The sequence below is a fragment of the Vicugna pacos genome, chromosome 36 (assembly GCF_048564905.1).
Source record: "Vicugna pacos chromosome 36, VicPac4, whole genome shotgun sequence".
NCBI classification, from domain to species: Eukaryota; Metazoa; Chordata; class Mammalia; order Artiodactyla; family Camelidae; genus Vicugna; species Vicugna pacos.
In genome coordinates, this window is record NC_133022.1 from 6,499,544 (window position 1) to 6,519,432 (window position 19,889).

Consider the following 19,889-nt stretch of genomic DNA (forward strand, 5'->3'; position numbering starts at 1 on the left):
TTGTCAGAGTGCTGGAAGCTCTGTGTGCATCCTCGCAGGCAGGACCCTTGGCTTCGTCCACTTGGAGACACCGGCGGCGGCATGTGGCGCCATTGTTGTCCCCCCGTGTCCTGCTGCGCGGCCCGGGCTGCCGGCTGCAGGCCCCAGAGGGCTGGGTGGAGCGTGGGGCACTGTGCTGCTGGGTGGGCACCCGGCGGGGTGTGGGGAGGGTGCCCGGTGCCGACAGCTGATGCGTTGGGTTTCGGCTTTTGTCGGTGGTCGCTCCGTTTCTGTCGCCTGACACGGCTCTCCCTTCTGCCCTGCAGGTTACCTTGCAGCGTCCCGGCGTTTGCAGGGACCGGCCCGTGTTGCCACCAGCACCTGGGCCCCCCTTGGGCCCTGTGCAGCCTCGCTCACCAGTACCGGATGCTCCACTTGGTAAGAGGAAAGCGTCCATTCCTCTGTTTGTTCCTTGCGTCACTGCAGGAGAAGGGCAGATCGCTCTCCAGGTCCCTCCCAGGGCATGGGCCACCCTGACTGGGCTGTCGGCCGTGCTCCCCTGGTCCCTTAGCGGACGCAATTGATGGACCGCGTCTTCCCCTCCCCCATCCTGCCCTGGGGAGGAGGTGTCTCTTGTAGAGTGCTACGAGTAAGAGGCCTGTGACAGAAGGCAGGCGTGTCAGTTCTGCACACGGGGCTTCAACAGGGAGCACGTTCCGGGCTCCCCGAAGGAGAAGCCCACCCCTGCCATTGTCTGCAGCGTGTGGAGCCCTGACCTTCCACGGCCGTTGATCGGCTATGGAAGAGACACCTGAACCCGTGGCCTGTGGTGTCTCCCTCAGGGTCACGAGACCCGTCTCCCACTCGGTCTGATGCGGGGACGAGTGGGATACGGGGAAGGAAGGCTCACCAGGTTTTGTGTGGCTTCAGCAAAGTCTTCGCAGGCGAGCCTAATCCTCCATCCCTTCTGTGGTTTTCAGCCCATGTAGGACCTGGCCCGGCCCCGGCATTGGCTGGCAGCTCCCGCCCGCCTGCGGCGGCCCCGGAGGCCCAGGTAAGTGGGGTGGCCGTGCTCCGTTGGACGTCGTCCTGGGAAAGGTGAGCTTCCTGTTTTCCCGGAAGCCATTCCCGCCCTCATCTCCAGACTGTGTGTCCTGTGACGGGTCTGGCATGTCGTTCGCTTTCAAATTCAGTCTCCCCAGGGGCCAGTGGGCTGCTTGTCCCTGGAGCCCGTCACCTTGGCTGGTGCCTGCAGAAGCCATGAGGGAGTGCTCAGAAGCCGAGGACCGCAGACTTTGGCTGTGGGTTTGTCGAGATAGCGTGCGGAGGGTGAGCCCTCGCTCCACACTGGCTTCTCCTGGCTCTGCTGACTCCTTCCTGCTGACCTGCACCTGGGGTTGCTCCTGGGTCACTGAGGCAGAGTCCTGTGTCGTCACTCGTTTGACTTGTTTCCTTGCTGAGGCCAGGTGATTCTCCTGTTTAGCATGCCCATTGAAATGCTCGTAAGTGAGAAAGGGGCAAAGCACTCCCTCCAGCTTTGTCCTGTGTGCTTTGTGCAGCTTTGAGTCTACCTGTTTGGTGTGGGGTAAATGTCAGAACCCGTGACCGTCTGTTCTCGGGACGGAGATGTGCCTGGCCCGCTGCGTCCAGTTGTACTCTGGGTAGATGTTGCTTTTGTCGTAAGAAATAGAGGCTTGAAGGGAAAGAGCCCGCAGTGAAGAGGCCTACTTCCCTGCAGGGGAATTGCGACGCGCAGCAGCGTCCTCCCGTCGTGCTCCCCACCCCTGCGCCGGGTCGGGCCTGCCCCGGAAGCTGCCAGAGCTGCTCCTGTGCGTCAGCATGACACGTCGCGGGATTTTGCGCACGGGCCTGTAGGGTCCTTTTGGTGTCAGTTGTGGGATCCAGACATCCCACTTGAGTTTGCCGAAGGACACAAGTAGTGCGCGCTTCGTAGCGCACTGAAAACCCAGACGTCCCTGAGGATAGCGGTGATTGTAGCAGAGCCTGACTACCTCCTGTGGGCAGCGTTGTCCCCTCAGGAGCACTTGGGCAGCTCCCCCGCAGGACTCCGGGGTGCCCAGCTCCCCAGTGCACGTTGCGCCCAGGGGAAGCCCCTGCCGGTCGGAGGAGATTACTTCGTTTGGGGGGAAGGAGAGGGCCAGGCAGGGTCCTGGAGGCAGAGCGGTGACCCAGGTGCGGCTCTGAGTGCACGTGTGGAGGACGAGCTTTTCACGTCCGTCCCTTCTGCGTGTTCCTGGTCCGCGCCGGGCCAGCTCCCGTGGAGCTGGGGTGGTGGCGAGGAGGGCTGTCCTGCCCAAAGGGGCTGCCTGTTGGGAAGGCGCTGCTTTTGTCAGAGTGCTGGAAGCTCTGTGTGCATCCTCGCAGGCAGGACCCTTGGCTTCGTCCACTTGGAGACACCGGCGGCGGCGTGTGGCGCCATTGTTGTCCCCCCGTGTCCTGCTGCGCGGCCCGGGCTGCCGGCTGCAGGCCCCAGAGGGCTGGGTGGAGCGTGGGGCACTGTGCTGCTGGGTGGGCACCCGGCGGGGTGTGGGGAGGGTGCCCGGTGCCGACAGCTGATGCGTTGGGTTTCGGCTTTTGTCGGTGGTCGCTCCGTTTCTGTCGCCTGACACGGCTCTCCCTTCTGCCCTGCAGGTTACCTTGCAGCGTCCCGGCGTTTGCAGGGACCGGCCCGTGTTGCCACCAGCACCTGGGCCCCCCTTGGGCCCTGTGCAGCCTCGCTCACCAGTACCGGATGCTCCACTTGGTAAGAGGAAAGCGTCCATTCCTCTGTTTGTTCCTTGCGTCACTGCAGGAGAAGGGCAGATCGCTCTCCAGGTCCCTCCCAGGGCATGGGCCACCCTGACTGGGCTGTCGGCCGTGCTCCCCTGGTCCCTTAGCGGACGCAATTGATGGACCGTGTCTTCCCCTCCCCCATCCTGCCCTGGGGAGGAGGTGTCTCTTGTAGAGTGGTAAGGAGTAAGAGGCCTGTGACAGAAGGCAGGCGCGTCAGTTCTGCACACGGGGCTTCAACAGGGAGCACGTTCCGGGCTCCCCGAAGGAGAAGCCCACCCCTGCCATTGTCTGCAGCGTGTGGAGCCCTGACCTTCCACGGCCGTTGATCGGCTATGGAAGAGACACCTGAACCCGTGGCCTGTGGTGTCTCCCTCAGGGTCACGAGACCCGTCTCCCACTCGGTCTGATGCGGGGACGAGTGGGATACGGGGAAGGAAGGCTCACCAGGTTTTGTGTGGCTTCAGCAAAGTCTTCGCAGGCGAGCCTAATCCTCCATCCCTTCTGTGGTTTTCAGCCCACGTAGGACCTGGCCCGGCCCCGGCATTGGCCGGCAGCTCCCGCCCGCCTGCGGCGGCCCCGGAGGCCCAGGTAAGTGGGGTGGCCGTGCTCCGTTGGACGTCGTCCTGGGAAAGGTGAGCTTCCTGTTTTCCCGGAAGCCATTCCCGCCCTCATCTCCAGACTGTGTGTCCTGTGACGGGTCTGGCATGTCGTTCGCTTTCCAATTCAGTCTCCCCAGGGGCCAGTGGGCTGCTTGTCCGTGGAGCCCGTCACCTTGGCCGGTGCCTGCAGATGCCATGAGGGAGTGCTCAGAAGCCGAGGACCGCAGACTTTGGCTGTGGGTTTGTCGAGATAGCGTGCGGAGGGTGAGCCCTCGCTCCACACTGGCTTCTCCTGGCTCTGCTGACTCCTTCCTGCCGACCTGCACCTGGGGTTGCTCCTGGGTCACTGAGGCAGAGTCCTGTGTCGTCACTCGTTTGACTTGTTTCCTTGCTGAGGCCAGGTGATTCTCCTGTTTAGCATGCCCATTGAAATGCTCGTAACTGAGAAAGGGGCAAAGCCCTCCCTCCAGCTTTGTCCTGTGTGCTTTGTGCAGCTTTGAGTCTACCTGTTTGGTGTGGGGTAAATGTCAGAACCCGTGACCGTCTGTTCTCGGGACGGAGATGTGCCTGGCCCGCTGCGTCCAGTTGTACTCTGGGTAGATGTTGCTTTTGTCGTAAGAAATAGAGGCTTGAAGGGAAAGAGCCCGCAGTGAAGAGGCCTACTTCCCTGCAGGGGAATTGCGACGCGCAGCAGCGTCCTCCCGTCGTGCTCCCCACCCCTGCGCCGGGTTGGGCCTGCCCCGGAAGCTGCCAGAGCTGCTCCTGTGCGTCAGCATGACACGTCGCGGGATTTTGCGCACGGGCCTGTAGGGTCCTTTTGGTGTCAGTTGTGGGATCCAGACATCCCACTTGAGTTTGCCGAAGGACACAAGTAGTGCGCGCTTCGTAGCGCACTGAAAACCCAGACGTCCCTGAGGATAGCGGTGATTGTAGCGGAGCCTGACTACCTCCTGTGGGCAGCGTTGTCCCCTCAGGAGCACTTGGGCAGCTCCCCCGCAGGACTCCGGGGTGCCCAGCTCCCCAGTGCACGTTGCGCCCAGGGGAAGCCCCTGCCGGTCGGAGGAGATTACTTGGTTTGGGGGGAAGGAGAGGGCCAGGCAGGGTCCTGGAGGCAGAGCGGTGACCCAGGTGCGGCTCTGATTGCACGTGTGGAGGACGAGCTTTTCACGTCCGTCCCTTCTGCGTGTTCCTGGTCCGCGCCGGGCCAGCTCCCGTGGAGCTGGGGTGGTGGCGAGGAGGGCTGTCCTGCCCAAAGGGGCTGCCTGTTGGGAAGGCGCTGCTTTTGTCAGAGTGCTGGAAGCTCTGTGTGCATCCTCGCAGGCAGGACCCTTGGCTTCGTCCATTGGAGACACCAGCGGCGGCGTGTGGCGCCATTGTTGTCCCCCCGTGTCCTGCTGCGCGGCCCGGGCTGCCGGCTGCAGGCCCCAGAGGGCTGGGTGGAGCGTGGGGCACTGTGCTGCTGGGTGGGCACCCGGCGGGGTGTGGGGAGGGTGCCCGGTGCCGACAGCTGATGCGTTGGGTTTCGGCTTTTGTCGGTGGTCGCTCCGTTTCTGTCGCCTGACACGGCTCTCCCTTCTGCCCTGCAGGTTACCTTGCAGCGTCCCGGCGTTTGCAGGGACCGGCCCGTGTTGCCACCAGCACCTGGGCCCCCCTTGGGCCCTGTGCAGCCTCGCTCACCAGTACCGGATGCTCCACTTGGTAAGAGGAAAGCGTCCATTCCTCTGTTTGTTCCTTGCGTCACTGCAGGAGAAGGGCAGATCGCTCTCCAGGTCCCTCCCAGGGCATGGGCCACCCTGACTGGGCTGTCGGCCGTGCTCCCCTGGTCCCTTAGCGGACGCAATTGATGGACCGCGTCTTCCCCTCCCCCATCCTGCCCTGGGGAGGAGGTGTCTCTTGTAGAGTGCTACGAGTAAGAGGCCTGTGACAGAAGGCAGGCGTGTCAGTTCTGCACACGGGGCTTCAACAGGGAGCACGTTCCGGGCTCCCCGAAGGAGAAGCCCACCCCTGCCATTGTCTGCAGCGTGCGGAGCCCTGACCTTCCACGGCCGTTGATCGGCTATGGAAGAGACACCTGAACCCGTGGCCTGTGGTGTCTCCCTCAGGGTCACGAGACCCGTCTCCCACTCGGTCTGATGCGGGGACGAGTGGGATACGGGGAAGGAAGGCTCACCAGGTTTTGTGTGGCTTCAGCAAAGTCTTCGCAGGCGAGCCTAATCCTCCATCCCTTCTGTGGTTTTCAGCCCATGTAGGACCTGGCCCGGCCCCGGCATTGGCCCTGCGGCGGCCCCGGAGGCCCAGGTAAGTGGGGTGGCCGTGCTCCGTTGGACGTCGTCCTGGGAAAGGTGAGCTTCCTGTTTTCCCGGAAGCCATTCCCGCCCTCATCTCCAGACTGTGTGTCCTGTGACGGGTCTGGCATGTCGTTCGCTTTCAAATTCAGTCTCCCCAGGGGACAGTGGGCTGCTTGTCCCTGGAGCCCGTCACCTTGGCCGGTGCCTGCAGAAGCCATGAGGGAGTGCTCAGAAGCCGAGGACCGCAGACTTTGGCTGTGGGTTTGTCGAGATAGCGTGCGGAGGGTGAGCCCTCGCTCCACACTGGCTTCTCCTGGCTCTGCTGACTCCTTCCTGCCGACCTGCACCTGGGGTTGCTCCTGGGTCACTGAGGCAGAGTCCTGTGTCGTCACTCGTTTGACTTGTTTCCTTGCTGAGGCCAGGTGATTCTCCTGTTTAGCATGGCCATTGAAATGCTCGTAACTGAGAAAGGGGCAAAGCCCTCCCTCCAGCTTTGTCCTGTGTGCTTTGTGCAGCTTTGAGTCTACCTGTTTGGTGTGGGGTAAATGTCAGAACCCGTGACCGTCTGTTCTCGGGACGGAGATGTGCCTGGCCCGCTGCGTCCAGTTGTACTCTGGGTAGATGTTGCTTTCGTCGTAAGAAATAGAGGCTTGAAGGGAAAGAGCCCGCAGTGAAGAGGCCTACTTCCCTGCAGGGGAATTGCGACGCGCAGCAGCGTCTTCCCGTCGTGCTCCCCACCCCTGCGCCGGGTCGGGCCTGCCCCGGAAGCTGCCAGAGCTGCTCCTGTGCGTCAGCATGACACGTCGCGGTATTTTGCGCACGGGCCTGTAGGGTCCTTTTGGTGTCAGTTGTGGGATCCAGACATCCCACTTGAGTTTGCCGAAGGACACAAGTAGTGCGCGCTTCGTAGCGCACTGAAAACCCAGACGTCCCTGAGGATAGCGGTGATTGTAGCGGAGCCTGACTACCTCCTGTGGGCAGCGTTGTCCCCTCAGGAGCACTTGGGCAGCTCCCCCGCAGGACTCCGGGGTGCCCAGCTCCCCAGTGCACGTTGCGCCCAGGGGAAGCCCCTGCCGGTCGGAGGAGATTACTTCGTTTGGGGGGAAGGAGAGGGCCAGGCAGGGTCCTGGAGGCAGAGCGGTGACCCAGGTGCGGCTCTGATTGCACGTGTGGAGGACGAGCTTTTCACGTCCGTCCCTTCTGCGTGTTCCTGGTCCGCGCCGGGCCAGCTCCCGTGGAGCTGGGGTGGTGGCGAGGAGGGCTGTCCTGCCCAAAGGGGCTGCCTGTTGGGAAGGCGCTGCTTTTGTCAGAGTGCTGGAAGCTCTGTGTGCATCCTCGCAGGCAGGACCCTTGGCTTCGTCCACTTGGAGACACCGGCGGCGGCGTGTGGCGCCATTGTTGTCCCCCCGTGTCCTGCTGCGCGGCCCGGGCTGCCGGCTGCAGGCCCCAGAGGGCTGGGTGGAGCGTGGGGCACTGTGCTGCTGGGTGGGCACCCGGCGGGGTGTGGGGAGGGTGCCCGGTGCCGACAGCTGATGCGTTGGGTTTCGGCTTTTGTCGGTGGTCGCTCCGTTTCTGTCGCCTGACACGGCTCTCCCTTCTGCCCTGCAGGTTACCTTGCAGCGTCCCGGCGTTTGCAGGGACCGGCCCGTGTTGCCACCAGCACCTGGGCCCCCCTTGGGCCCTGTGCAGCCTCGCTCACCAGTACCGGATGCTCCACTTGGTAAGAGGAAAGCGTCCATTCCTCTGTTTGTTCCTTGCGTCACTGCAGGAGAAGGGCAGATCGCTCTCCAGGTCCCTCCCAGGGCATGGGCCACCCTGACTGGGCTGTCGGCCGTGCTCCCCTGGTCCCTTAGCGGACGCAATTGATGGACCGCGTCTTCCCCTCCCCCATCCTGCCCTGGGGAGGAGGTGTCTCTTGTAGAGTGCTACGAGTAAGAGGCCTGTGACAGAAGGCAGGCGTGTCAGTTCTGCACACGGGGCTTCAACAGGGAGCACGTTCCGGGCTCCCCGAAGGAGAAGCCCACCCCTGCCATTGTCTGCAGCGTGCGGAGCCCTGACCTTCCACGGCCGTTGATCGGCTATGGAAGAGACACCTGAACCCGTGGCCTGTGGTGTCTCCCTCAGGGTCACGAGACCCGTCTCCCACTCGGTCTGATGCGGGGACGAGTGGGATACGGGGAAGGAAGGCTCACCAGGTTTTGTGTGGCTTCAGCAAAGTCTTCGCAGGCGAGCCTAATCCTCCATCCCTTCTGTGGTTTTCAGCCCATGTAGGACCTGGCCCGGCCCCGGCATTGGCCGGCAGTTCCCGCCCGCCTGCGGCGGCCCCGGAGGCCCAGGTAAGTGGGGTGGCCGTGCTCCGTTGGACGTCGTCCTGGGAAAGGTGAGCTTCCTGTTTTCCCGGAAGCCATTCCCGCCCTCATCTCCAGACTGTGTGTCCTGTGACGGGTCTGGCATGTCGTTCGCTTTCCAATTCAGTCTCCCCAGGGGCCAGTGGGCTGCTTGTCCCTGGAGCCCGTCACCTTGGCCGGTGCCTGCAGAAGCCATGAGGGAGTGCTCAGAAGCCGAGGACCGCAGACTTTGGCTGTGGGTTTGTCGAGATAGCGTGCGGAGGGTGAGCCCTCGCTCCACACTGGCTTCTCCTGGCTCTGCTGACTCCTTCCTGCCGACCTGCACCTGGGGTTGCTCCTGGGTCACTGAGGCAGAGTCCTGTGTCGTCACTCGTTTGACTTGTTTCCTTGCTGAGGCCAGGTGATTCTCCTGTTTAGCATGCCCATTGAAATGCTCGTAACTGAGAAAGGGGCAAAGCCCTCCCTCCAGCTTTGTCCTGTGTGCTTTGTGCAGCTTTGAGTCTACCTGTTTGGTGTGGGGTAAATGTCAGAACCCGTGACCGTCTGTTCTCGGGACGGAGATGTGCCTGGCCCGCTGTGTCCAGTTGTACTCTGGGTAGATGTTGCTTTCGTCATAAGAAATAGAGGCTTGAAGGGAAAGAGCCCGCAGTGAAGAGGCCTACTTCCCTGCAGGGGAGTTGCGACGCGCAGCAGCATCCTCCCGTCGTGCTCCCCACCCCTGCGCCGGGTCGGGCCTGCCCTGGAAGCTGCCAGAGCTGCTCCTGTGCGTCAGCATGACACGTCGCGGGATTTTGCGCACGGGCCTGTAGGGTCCTTTTGGTGTCAGTTGTGGGATCCAGACATCCCACTTGAGTTTGCCGAAGGACACAAGTAGTGCGCGCTTCGTAGCGCACTGAAAACCCAGACGTCCCTGAGGATAGCGGTGATTGTAGCGGAGCCTGACTACCTCCTGTGGGCAGCGTTGTCCCCTCAGGAGCACTTGGGCAGCTCCCCCGCAGGACTCCGGGGTGCCCAGCTCCCCAGTGCACGTTGCGCCCAGGGGAAGCCCCTGCCGGTCGGAGGAGATTACTTCGTTTGGGGGGAAGGAGAGGGCCAGGCAGGGTCCTGGAGGCAGAGCGGTGACCCAGGTGCGGCTCTGATTGCACGTGTGGAGGACGAGCTTTTCACGTCCGTCCCTTCTGCGTGTTCCTGGTCCGCGCCGGGCCAGCTCCCGTGGAGCTGGGGTGGTGGCGAGGAGGGCTGTCCTGCCCAAAGGGGCTGCCTGTTGGGAAGGCGCTGCTTTTGTCAGAGTGCTGGAAGCTCTGTGTGCATCCTCGCAGGCAGGACCCTTGGCTTCGTCCACTTGGAGACACCGGCGGCGGCGTGTGGCGCCATTGTTGTCCCCCCGTGTCCTGCTGCGCGGCCCGGGCTGCCGGCTGCAGGCCCCAGAGGGCTGGGTGGAGCGTGGGGCACTGTGCTGCTGGGTGGGCACCCGGCGGGGTGTGGGGAGGGTGCCCGGTGCCGACAGCTGATGCGTTGGGTTTCGGCTTTTGTCGGTGGTCGCTCCGTTTCTGTCGCCTGACACGGCTCTACCTTCTGCCCTGCAGGTTACCTTGCAGCGTCCCGGCGTTTGCAGGGACCGGCCCGTGTTGCCACCAGCACCTGGGCCCCCCTTGGGCCCTGTGCAGCCTCGCTCACCAGTACCGGATGCTCCACTTGGTAAGAGGAAAGCGTCCATTCCTCTGTTTGTTCCTTGCGTCACTGCAGGAGAAGGGCAGATCGCTCTCCAGGTCCCTCCCAGGGCATGGGCCACCCTGACTGGGCTGTCGGCCGTGCTCCCCTGGTCCCTTAGCGGACGCAATTGATGGACCGCGTCTTCCCCTCCCCCATCCTGCCCTGGGGAGGAGGTGTCTCTTGTAGAGTGGTAAGGAGTAAGAGGCCTGTGACAGAAGGCAGGCGTGTCAGTTCTGCACACGGGGCTTCAACAGGGAGCACGTTCCGGGCTCCCCGAAGGAGAAGCCCACCCCTGCCATTGTCTGCAGCGTGTGGAGCCCTGACCTTCCACGGCCGTTGATCGGCTATGGAAGAGACACCTGAACCCGTGGCCTGTGGTGTCTCCCTCAGGGTCACGAGACCCGTCTCCCACTCGGTCTGATGCGGGGACGAGTGGGATACGGGGAAGGAAGGCTCACCAGGTTTTGTGTGGCTTCAGCAAAGTCTTCGCAGGCGAGCCTAATCCTCCATCCCTTCTGTGGTTTTCAGCCCACGTAGGACCTGGCCCGGCCCCGGCATTGGCCGGCAGCTCCCGCCCGCCTGCGGCGGCCCCGGAGGCCCAGGTAAGTGGGGTGGCCGTGCTCCGTTGGACGTCGTCCTGGGAAAGGTGAGCTTCCTGTTTTCCCGGAAGCCATTCCCGCCCTCATCTCCAGACTGTGTGTCCTGTGACGGGTCTGGCATGTCGTTCGCTTTCCAATTCAGTCTCCCCAGGGGCCAGTGGGCTGCTTGTCCCTGGAGCCCGTCACCTTGGCCGGTGCCTGCAGAAGCCATGAGGGAGTGCTCAGAAGCCGAGGACCGCAGACTTTGGCTGTGGGTTTGTCGAGATAGCGTGCGGAGGGTGAGCCCTCGCTCCACACTGGCTTCTCCTGGCTCTGCTGACTCCTTCCTGCCGACCTGCACCTGGGGTTGCTCCTGGGTCACTGAGGCAGAGTCCTGTGTCGTCACTCGTTTGACTTGTTTCCTTGCTGAGGCCAGGTGATTCTCCTGTTTAGCATGCCCATTGAAATGCTCGTAAGTGAGAAAGGGGCAAAGCCCTCCCTCCAGCTTTGTCCTGTGTGCTTTGTGCAGCTTTGAGTCTACCTGTTTGGTGTGGGGTAAATGTCAGAACCCGTGACCGTCTGTTCTCGGGACGGAGATGTGCCTGGCCCGCTGCGTCCAGTTGTACTCTGGGTAGATGTTGCTTTCGTCGTAAGAAATAGAGGCTTGAAGGGAAAGAGCCCGCAGTGAAGAGGCCTACTTCCCTGCAGGGGAATTGCGACGCGCAGCAGCGTCCTCCCGTCGTGCTCCCCACCCCTGCGCCGGGTCGGGCCTGCCCCGGAAGCTGCCAGAGCTGCTCCTGTGCGTCAGCATGACACGTCGCGGGATTTTGCGCACGGGCCTGTAGGGTCCTTTTGGTGTCAGTTGTGGGATCCAGACATCCCACTTGAGTTTGCCGAAGGACACAAGTAGTGCGCGCTTCGTAGCGCACTGAAAACCCAGACGTCCCTGAGGATAGCGGTGATTGTAGCGGAGCCTGACTACCTCCTGTGGGCAGCGTTGTCCCCTCAGGAGCACTTGGGCAGCTCCCCCGCAGGACTCCGGGGTGCCCAGCTCCCCAGTGCACGTTGCGCCCAGGGGAAGCCCCTGCCGGTCGGAGGAGATTACTTCGTTTGGGGGGAAGGAGAGGGCCAGGCAGGGTCCTGGAGGCAGAGCGGTGACCCAGGTGCGGCTCTGATTGCACGTGTGGAGGACGAGCTTTTCACGTCCGTCCCTTCTGCGTGTTCCTGGTCCACGCCGGGCCAGCTCCCGTGGAGCTGGGGTGGTGGCGAGGAGGGCTGTCCTGCCCAAAGGGGCTGCCTGTTGGGAAGGCGCTGCTTTTGTCAGAGTGCTGGAAGCTCTGTGTGCATCCTCGCAGGCAGGACCCTTGGCTTCGTCCACTTGGAGACACCGGCGGCGGCGTGTGGCGCCATTGTTGTCCCCCCGTGTCCTGCTGCGCGGCCCGGGCTGCCGGCTGCAGGCCCCAGAGGGCTGGGTGGAGCGTGGGGCACTGTGCTGCTGGGTGGGCACCCGGCGGGGTGTGGGGAGGGTGCCCGGTGCCGACAGCTGATGTGTTGGGTTTCGGCTTTTGTCGGTGGTCGCTCCGTTTCTGTCGCCTGACACGGCTCTCCCTTCTGCCCTGCAGGTTACCTTGCAGCGTCCCGGCGTTTGCAGGGACCGGCCCGTGTTGCCACCAGCACGTGGGCCCCCCTTGGGCCCTGTGCAGCCTCGCTCACCAGTACCGGATGCTCCACTTGGTAAGAGGAAAGCGTCCATTCCTCTGTTTTTTCCTTGCGTCACTGCAGGAGAAGGGCAGATCGCTCTCCAGGTCCCTCCCAGGGCATGGGCCACCCTGACTGGGCTGTCGGCCGTGCTCCCCTGGTCCCTTAGCGGACGCAATTGATGGACCGAGTCTTCCCCTCCCCCATCCTGCCCTGGGGAGGAGGTGTCTCTTGTAGAGTGGTAAGGAGTAAGAGGCCTGTGACAGAAGGCAGGTGTGTCAGTTCTGCACACGGGGCTTCAACAGGGAGCACGTTCCGGGCTCCCCGAAGGAGAAGCCCATCCCTGCCATTGTCTGCAGCGTGTGGAGCCCTGACCTTCCACGGCCGTTGATCGGCTATGGAAGAGACACCTGAACCCGTGGCCTGTGGTGTCTCCCTCAGGGTCACGAGACCCGTCTCCCACTCGGTCTGATGCGGGGACGAGTGGGATACGGGGAAGGAAGGCTCACCAGGTTTTGTGTGGCTTCAGCAAAGTCTTCGCAGGCGAGCCTAATCCTCCATCCCTTCTGTGGTTTTCAGCCCACGTAGGACCTGGCCCGGCCCCGGCATTGGCCGGCAGCTCCCGCCCGCCTGCGGCGGCCCCGGAGGCCCAGGTAAGTGGGGTGGCCGTGCTCCGATTGACGTCGTCCTGGGAAAGGTGAGCTTCCTGTTTTCCCGGAAGCCATTCCCGCCCTCATCTCCAGACTGTGTGTCCTGTGACGGGTCTGGCATGTCGTTCGCTTTCCAATTCAGTCTCCCCAGGGACCAGTGGGCTGCTTCTCCCTGGAGCCCGTCACCTTGGCTGGTGCCTGCAGAAGCCATGAGGGAGTGCTCAGAAGCCGAGGACCGCAGACTTTGGCTGTGGGTTTGTCGAGATAGCGTGCGGAGGGTGAGCCCTCGCTCCACACTGGCTTCTCCTGGCTCTGCTGACTCCTTCCTGCCGACCTGCACCTGGGGTTGCTCCTGGGTCACTGAGGCAGAGTCCTGTGTCGTCACTCGTTTGACTTGTTTCCTTGCTGAGGCCAGGTGATTCTCCTGTTTAGCATGCCCATTGAAATGCTCGTAAGTGAGAAAGGGGCAAAGCCCTCCCTCCAGCTTTGTCCTGTGTGCTTTGTGCAGCTTTGAGTCTACCTGTTTGGTGTGGGGTAAATGTCAGAACCCGTGACCGTCTGTTCTCGGGACGGAGATGTGCCTGGCCCGCTGCGTCCAGTTGTACTCTGGGTAGATGTTGCTTTCGTCGTAAGAAATAGAGGCTTGAAGGGAAAGAGCCCGCAGTGAAGAGGCCTACTTCCCTGCAGGGGAATTGCGACGCGCAGCAGCGTCCTCCCGTCGTGCTCCCCACCCCTGCGCCGGGTCGGGCCTGCCCCGGAAGCTGCCAGAGCTGCTCCTGTGCGTCAGCATGACACGTCGCGGGATTTTGCGCACGGGCCTGTAGGGTCCTTTTGGTGTCAGTTGTGGGATCCAGACATCCCACTTGAGTTTGCCGAAGGACACAAGTAGTGCGCGCTTCGTAGCGCACTGAAAACCCAGACGTCCCTGAGGATAGCGGTGATTGTAGCGGAGCCTGACTACCTCCTGTGGGCAGCGTTGTCCCCTCAGGAGCACTTGGGCAGCTCCCCCGCAGGACTCCGGGGTGCCCAGCTCCCCAGTGCACGTTGCGCCCAGGGGAAGCCCCTGCCGGTCGGAGGAGATTACTTCGTTTGGGGGGAAGGAGAGGGCCAGGCAGGGTCCTGGAGGCAGAGCGGTGACCCAGGTGCGGCTCTGATTGCACGTGTGGAGGACGAGCTTTTCACGTCCGTCCCTTCTGCGTGTTCCTGGTCCGCGCCGGGCCAGCTCCCGTGGAGCTGGGGTGGTGGCGAGGAGGGCTGTCCTGCCCAAAGGGGCTGCCTGTTGGGAAGGCGCTGCTTTTGTCAGAGTGCTGGAAGCTCTGTGTGCATCCTCGCAGGCAGGACCCTTGGCTTCGTCCACTTGGAGACACCGGCGGCGGCGTGTGGCGCCATTGTTGTCCCCCCGTGTCCTGCTGCGCGGCCCGGGCTGCCGGCTGCAGGCCCCAGAGGGCTGGGTGGAGCGTGGGGCACTGTGCTGCTGGGTGGGCACCCGGCGGGGTGTGGGGAGGGTGCCCGGTGCCGACAGCTGATGCGTTGGGTTTCGGCTTTTGTCGGTGGTCGCTCCGTTTCTGTCGCCTGACACGGCTCTCCCTTCTGCCCTGCAGGTTACCTTGCAGCGTCCCGGCGTTTGCAGGGACCGGCCCGTGTTGCCACCAGCACCTGGGCCCCCCTTGGGCCCTGTGCAGCCTCGCTCACCAGTACCGGATGCTCCACTTGGTAAGAGGAAAGCGTCCATTCCTCTGTTTGTTCCTTGCGTCACTGCAGGAGAAGGGCAGATCGCTCTCCAGGTCCCTCCCAGGGCATGGGCCACCCTGACTGGGCTGTCGGCCGTGCTCCCCTGGTCCCTTAGCGGACGCAATTGATGGACCGCGTCTTCCCCTCCCCCATCCTGCCCTGGGGAGGAGGTGTCTCTTGTAGAGTGGTAAGGAGTAAGAGGCCTGTGACAGAAGGCAGGCGTGTCAGTTCTGCACACGGGGCTTCAACAGGGAGCACGTTCCGGGCTCCCCGAAAGAGAAGCCCAGCCCTGCCATTGTCTGCAGCGTGTGGAGCCCTGACCTTCCACGGCCGTTGATCGGCTATGGAAGAGACACCTGAACCCGTGGCCTGTGGTGTCTCCCTCAGGGTCACGAGACCCGTCTCCCACTCGGTCTGATGCGGGGACGAGTGGGATACGGGGAAGGAAGGCTCACCAGGTTTTGTGTGGCTTCAGCAAAGTCTTCGCAGGCGAGCCTAATCCTCCATCCCTTCTGTGGTTTTCAGCCCATGTAGGACCTGGCCCGGCCCCGGCATTGGCCGGCAGCTCCCGCCCGCCTGCGGCGGCCCCGGAGGCCCAGGTAAGTGGGGTGGCCGTGCTCCGTTGGACGTCGTCCTGGGAAAGGTGAGCTTCCTGTTTTCCCGGAAGCCATTCCCGCCCTCATCTCCAGACTGTGTGTCCTGTGACGGGTCTGGCATGTCGTTCGCTTTCCAATTCAGTCTCCCCAGGGGCCAGTGGGCTGCTTGTCCCTGGAGCCCGTCACCTTGGCCGGTGCCTGCAGAAGCCATGAGGGAGTGCTCAGAAGCCGAGGACCGCAGACTTTGGCTGTGGGTTTGTCGAGATAGCGTGCGGAGGGTGAGCCCTCGCTCCACACTGGCTTCTCCTGGCTCTGCTGACTCCTTCCTGCCGACCTGCACCTGGGGTTGCTCCTGGGTCACTGAGGCAGAGTCCTGTGTCGTCACTCGTTTGACTTGTTTCCTTGCTGAGGCCAGGTGATTCTCCTGTTTAGCATGCCCATTGAAATGCTCGTAACTGAGAAAGGGGCAAAGCCCTCCCTCCAGCTTTGTCCTGTGTGCTTTGTGCAGCTTTGAGTCTACCTGTTTGGTGTGGGGTAAATGTCAGAACCCGTGACCGTCTGTTCTCGGGACGGAGATGTGCCTGGCCCGCTGCGTCCAGTTGTACTCTGGGTAGATGTTGCTTTCGTCGTAAGAAATAGAGGCTTGAAGGGAAAGAGCCCGCAGTGAAGAGGCCTACTTCCCTGCAGGGGAATTGCGACGCGCAGCAGCGTCCTCCCGTCGTGCTCCCCACCCCTGCGCCGGGTCGGGCCTGCCCCGGAAGCTGCCAGAGCTGCTCCTGTGCGTCAGCATGACACGTCGCGGGATTTTGCGCACGGGCCTGTAGGGTCCTTTTGGTGTCAGTTGTGGGATCCAGACATCCCACTTGAGTTTGCCGAAGGACACAAGTAGTGCGCGCTTCGTAGCGCACTGAAAACCCAGACGTCCCTGAGGATAGCGGTGATTGTAGCGGAGCCTGACTACCTCCTGTGGGCAGCGTTGTCCCCTCAGGAGCACTTGGGCAGCTCCCCCGCAGGACTCCGGGGTGCCCAGCTCCCCAGTGCACGTTGCGCCCAGGGGAAGCCCCTGCCGGTCGGAGGAGATTACTTCGTTTGGGGGGAAGGAGAGGGCCAGGCAGGGTCCTGGAGGCAGAGCGGTGACCCAGGTGCGGCTCTGATTGCACGTGTGGAGGACGAGCTTTTCACGTCCGTCCCTTCTGCGTGTTCCTGGTCCGCGCCGGGCCAGCTCCCGTGGAGCTGGGGTGGTGGCGAGGAGGGCTGTCCTGCCCAAAGGGGCTGCCTGTTGGGAAGGCGCTGCTTTTGTCAGAGTGCTGGAAGCTCTGTGTGCATCCTCGCAGGCAGGACCCTTGGCTTCGTCCACTTGGAGACACCGGCGGCGGCGTGTGGCGCCATTGTTGTCCCCCCGTGTCCTGCTGCGCGGCCCGGGCTGCCGGCTGCAGGCCCCAGAGGGCTGGGTGGAGCGTGGGGCACTGTGCTGCTGGGTGGGCACCCGGCGGGGTGTGGGGAGGGTGCCCGGTGCCGACAGCTGATGCGTTGGGTTTCGGCTTTTGTCGGTGGTCGCTCCGTTTCTGTCGCCTGACACGGCTCTCCCTTCTGCCCTGCAGGTTACCTTGCAGCGTCCCGGCGTTTGCAGGGACCGGCCCGTGTTGCCACCAGCACCTGGGCCCCCCTTGGGCCCTGTGCAGCCTCGCTCACCAGTACCGGATGCTCCACTTGGTAAGAGGAAAGCGTCCATTCCTCTGTTTGTTCCTTGCGTCACTGCAGGAGAAGGGCAGATCGCTCTCCAGGTCCCTCCCAGGGCATGGGCCACCCTGACTGGGCTGTCGGCCGTGCTCCCCTGGTCCCTTAGCGGACGCAATTGATGGACCGCGTCTTCCCCTCCCCCATCCTGCCCTGGGGAGGAGGTGTCTCTTGTAGAGTGGTAAGGAGTAAGAGGCCTGTGACAGAAGGCAGGCGTGTCAGTTCTGCACACGGGGCTTCAACAGGGAGCACGTTCCGGGCTCCCCGAAAGAGAAGCCCAGCCCTGCCATTGTCTGCAGCGTGTGGAGCCCTGACCTTCCACGGCCGTTGATCGGCTATGGAAGAGACACCTGAACCCGTGGCCTGTGGTGTCTCCCTCAGGGTCACGAGACCCGTCTCCCACTCGGTCTGATGCGGGGACGAGTGGGATACGGGGAAGGAAGGCTCACCAGGTTTTGTGTGGCTTCAGCAAAGTCTTCGCAGGCGAGCCTAATCCTCCATCCCTTCTGTGGTTTTCAGCCCATGTAGGACCTGGCCCGGCCCCGGCATTGGCCGGCAGCTCCCGCCCGCCTGCGGCGGCCCCGGAGGCCCAGGTAAGTGGGGTGGCCGTGCTCCGTTGGACGTCGTCCTGGGAAAGGTGAGCTTCCTGTTTTCCCAGAAGCCATTCCCGCCCTCATCTCCAGACTGTGTGTCCTGTGACGGGTCTGGCATGTCGTTCGCTTTCCAATTCAGTCTCCCCAGGGGCCAGTGGGCTGCTTGTCCCTGGAGCCCGTCACCTTGGCCGGTGCCTGCAGAAGCCATGAGGGAGTGCTCAGAAGCCGAGGACCGCAGACTTTGGCTGTGGGTTTGTCGAGATAGCGTGCGGAGGGTGAGCCCTCGCTCCACACTGGCTTCTCCTGGCTCTGCTGACTCCTTCCTGCCGACCTGCACCTGGGGTTGCTCCTGGGTCACTGAGGCAGAGTCCTGTGTCGTCACTCGTTTGACTTGTTTCCTTGCTGAGGCCAGGTGATTCTCCTGTTTAGCATGCCCATTGAAATGCTCGTAAGTGAGAAAGGGGCAAAGCCCTCCCTCCAGCTTTGTCCTGTGTGCTTTGTGCAGCTTTGAGTCTACCTGTTTGGTGTGGGGTAAATGTCAGAACCCGTGACCGTCTGTTCTCGGGACGGAGATGTGCCTGGCCCGCTGCGTCCAGTTGTACTCTGGGTAGATGTTGCTTTCGTCGTAAGAAATAGAGGCTTGAAGGGAAAGAGCCCGCAGTGAAGAGGCCTACTTCCCTGCAGGGGAATTGCGACGCGCAGCAGCGTCCTCCCGTCGTGCTCCCCACCCCTGCGCCGGGTCGGGCCTGCCCCGGAAGCTGCCAGAGCTGCTCCTGTGCGTCAGCATGACACGTCGCGGGATTTTGCGCACGGGCCTGTAGGGTCCTTTTGGTGTCAGTTGTGGGATCCAGACATCCCACTTGAGTTTGCCGAAGGACACAAGTAGTGCGCGCTTCGTAGCGCACTGAAAACCCAGACGTCCCTGAGGATAGCGGTGATTGTAGCGGAGCCTGACTACCTCCTGTGGGCAGCGTTGTCCCCTCAGGAGCACTTGGGCAGCTCCCCCGCAGGACTCCGGGGTGCCCAGCTCCCCAGTGCACGTTGCGCCCAGGGGAAGCCCCTGCCGGTCGGAGGAGATTACTTCGTTTGGGGGGAAGGAGAGGGCCAGGCAGGGTCCTGGAGGCAGAGCGGTGACCCAGGTGCGGCTCTGATTGCACGTGTGGAGGACGAGCTTTTCACGTCCGTCCCTTCTGCGTGTTCCTGGTCCGCGCCGGGCCAGCTCCCGTGGAGCTGGGGTGGTGGCGAGGAGGGCTGTCCTGCCCAAAGGGGCTGCCTGTTGGGAAGGCGCTGCTTTTGTCAGAGTGCTGGAAGCTCTGTGTGCATCCTCGCAGGCAGGACCCTTGGCTTCGTCCACTTGGAGACACCGGCGGCGGCGTGTGGCGCCATTGTTGTCCCCCCGTGTCCTGCTGCGCGGCCCGGGCTGCCGGCTGCAGGCCCCAGAGGGCTGGGTGGAGCGTGGGGCACTGTGCTGCTGGGTGGGCACCCGGCGGGGTGTGGGGAGGGTGCCCGGTGCCGACAGCTGATGCGTTGGGTTTCGGCTTTTGTCGGTGGTCGCTCCGTTTCTGTCGCCTGACACGGCTCTCCCTTCTGCCCTGCAGGTTACCTTGCAGCGTCCCGGCGTTTGCAGGGACCGGCCCGTGTTGCCACCAGCACCTGGGCCCCCCTTGGGCCCTGTGCAGCCTCGCTCACCAGTACCGGATGCTCCACTTGGTAAGAGGAAAGCGTCCATTCCTCTGTTTGTTCCTTGCGTCACTGCAGGAGAAGGGCAGATCGCTCTCCAGGTCCCTCCCAGGGCATGGGCCACCCTGACTGGGCTGTCGGCCGTGCTCCCCTGGTCCCTTAGCGGACGCAATTGATGGACCGCGTCTTCCCCTCCCCCATCCTGCCCTGGGGAGGAGGTGTCTCTTGTAGAGTGGTAAGGAGTAAGAGGCCTGTGACAGAAGGCAGGCGTGTCAGTTCTGCACACGGGGCTTCAACAGGGAGCACGTTCCGGGCTCCCCGAAAGAGAAGCCCAGCCCTGCCATTGTCTGCAGCGTGTGGAGCCCTGACCTTCCACGGCCGTTGATCGGCTATGGAAGAGACACCTGAACCCGTGGCCTGTGGTGTCTCCCTCAGGGTCACGAGACCCGTCTCCCACTCGGTCTGATGCGGGGACGAGTGGGATACGGGGAAGGAAGGCTCACCAGGTTTTGTGTGGCTTCAGCAAAGTCTTCGCAGGCGAGCCTAATCCTCCATCCCTTCTGTGGTTTTCAGCCCACGTAGGACCTGGCCCGGCCCCGGCATTGGCCGGCAGCTCCCGCCCGCCTGCGGCGGCCCCGGAGGCCCAGGTAAGTGGGGTGGCCGTGCTCCGTTGGACGTCGTCCTGGGAAAGGTGAGCTTCCTGTTTTCCCGGAAGCCATTCCCGCCCTCATCTCCAGACTGTGTGTCCTGTGACGGGTCTGGCATGTCGTTCGCTTTCCAATTCAGTCTCCCCAGGGGCCAGTGGGCTGCTTGTCCCTGGAGCCCGTCACCTTGGCCGGTGCCTGCAGAAGCCATGAGGGAGTGCTCAGAAGCCGAGGACCGCAGACTTTGGCTGTGGGTTTGTCG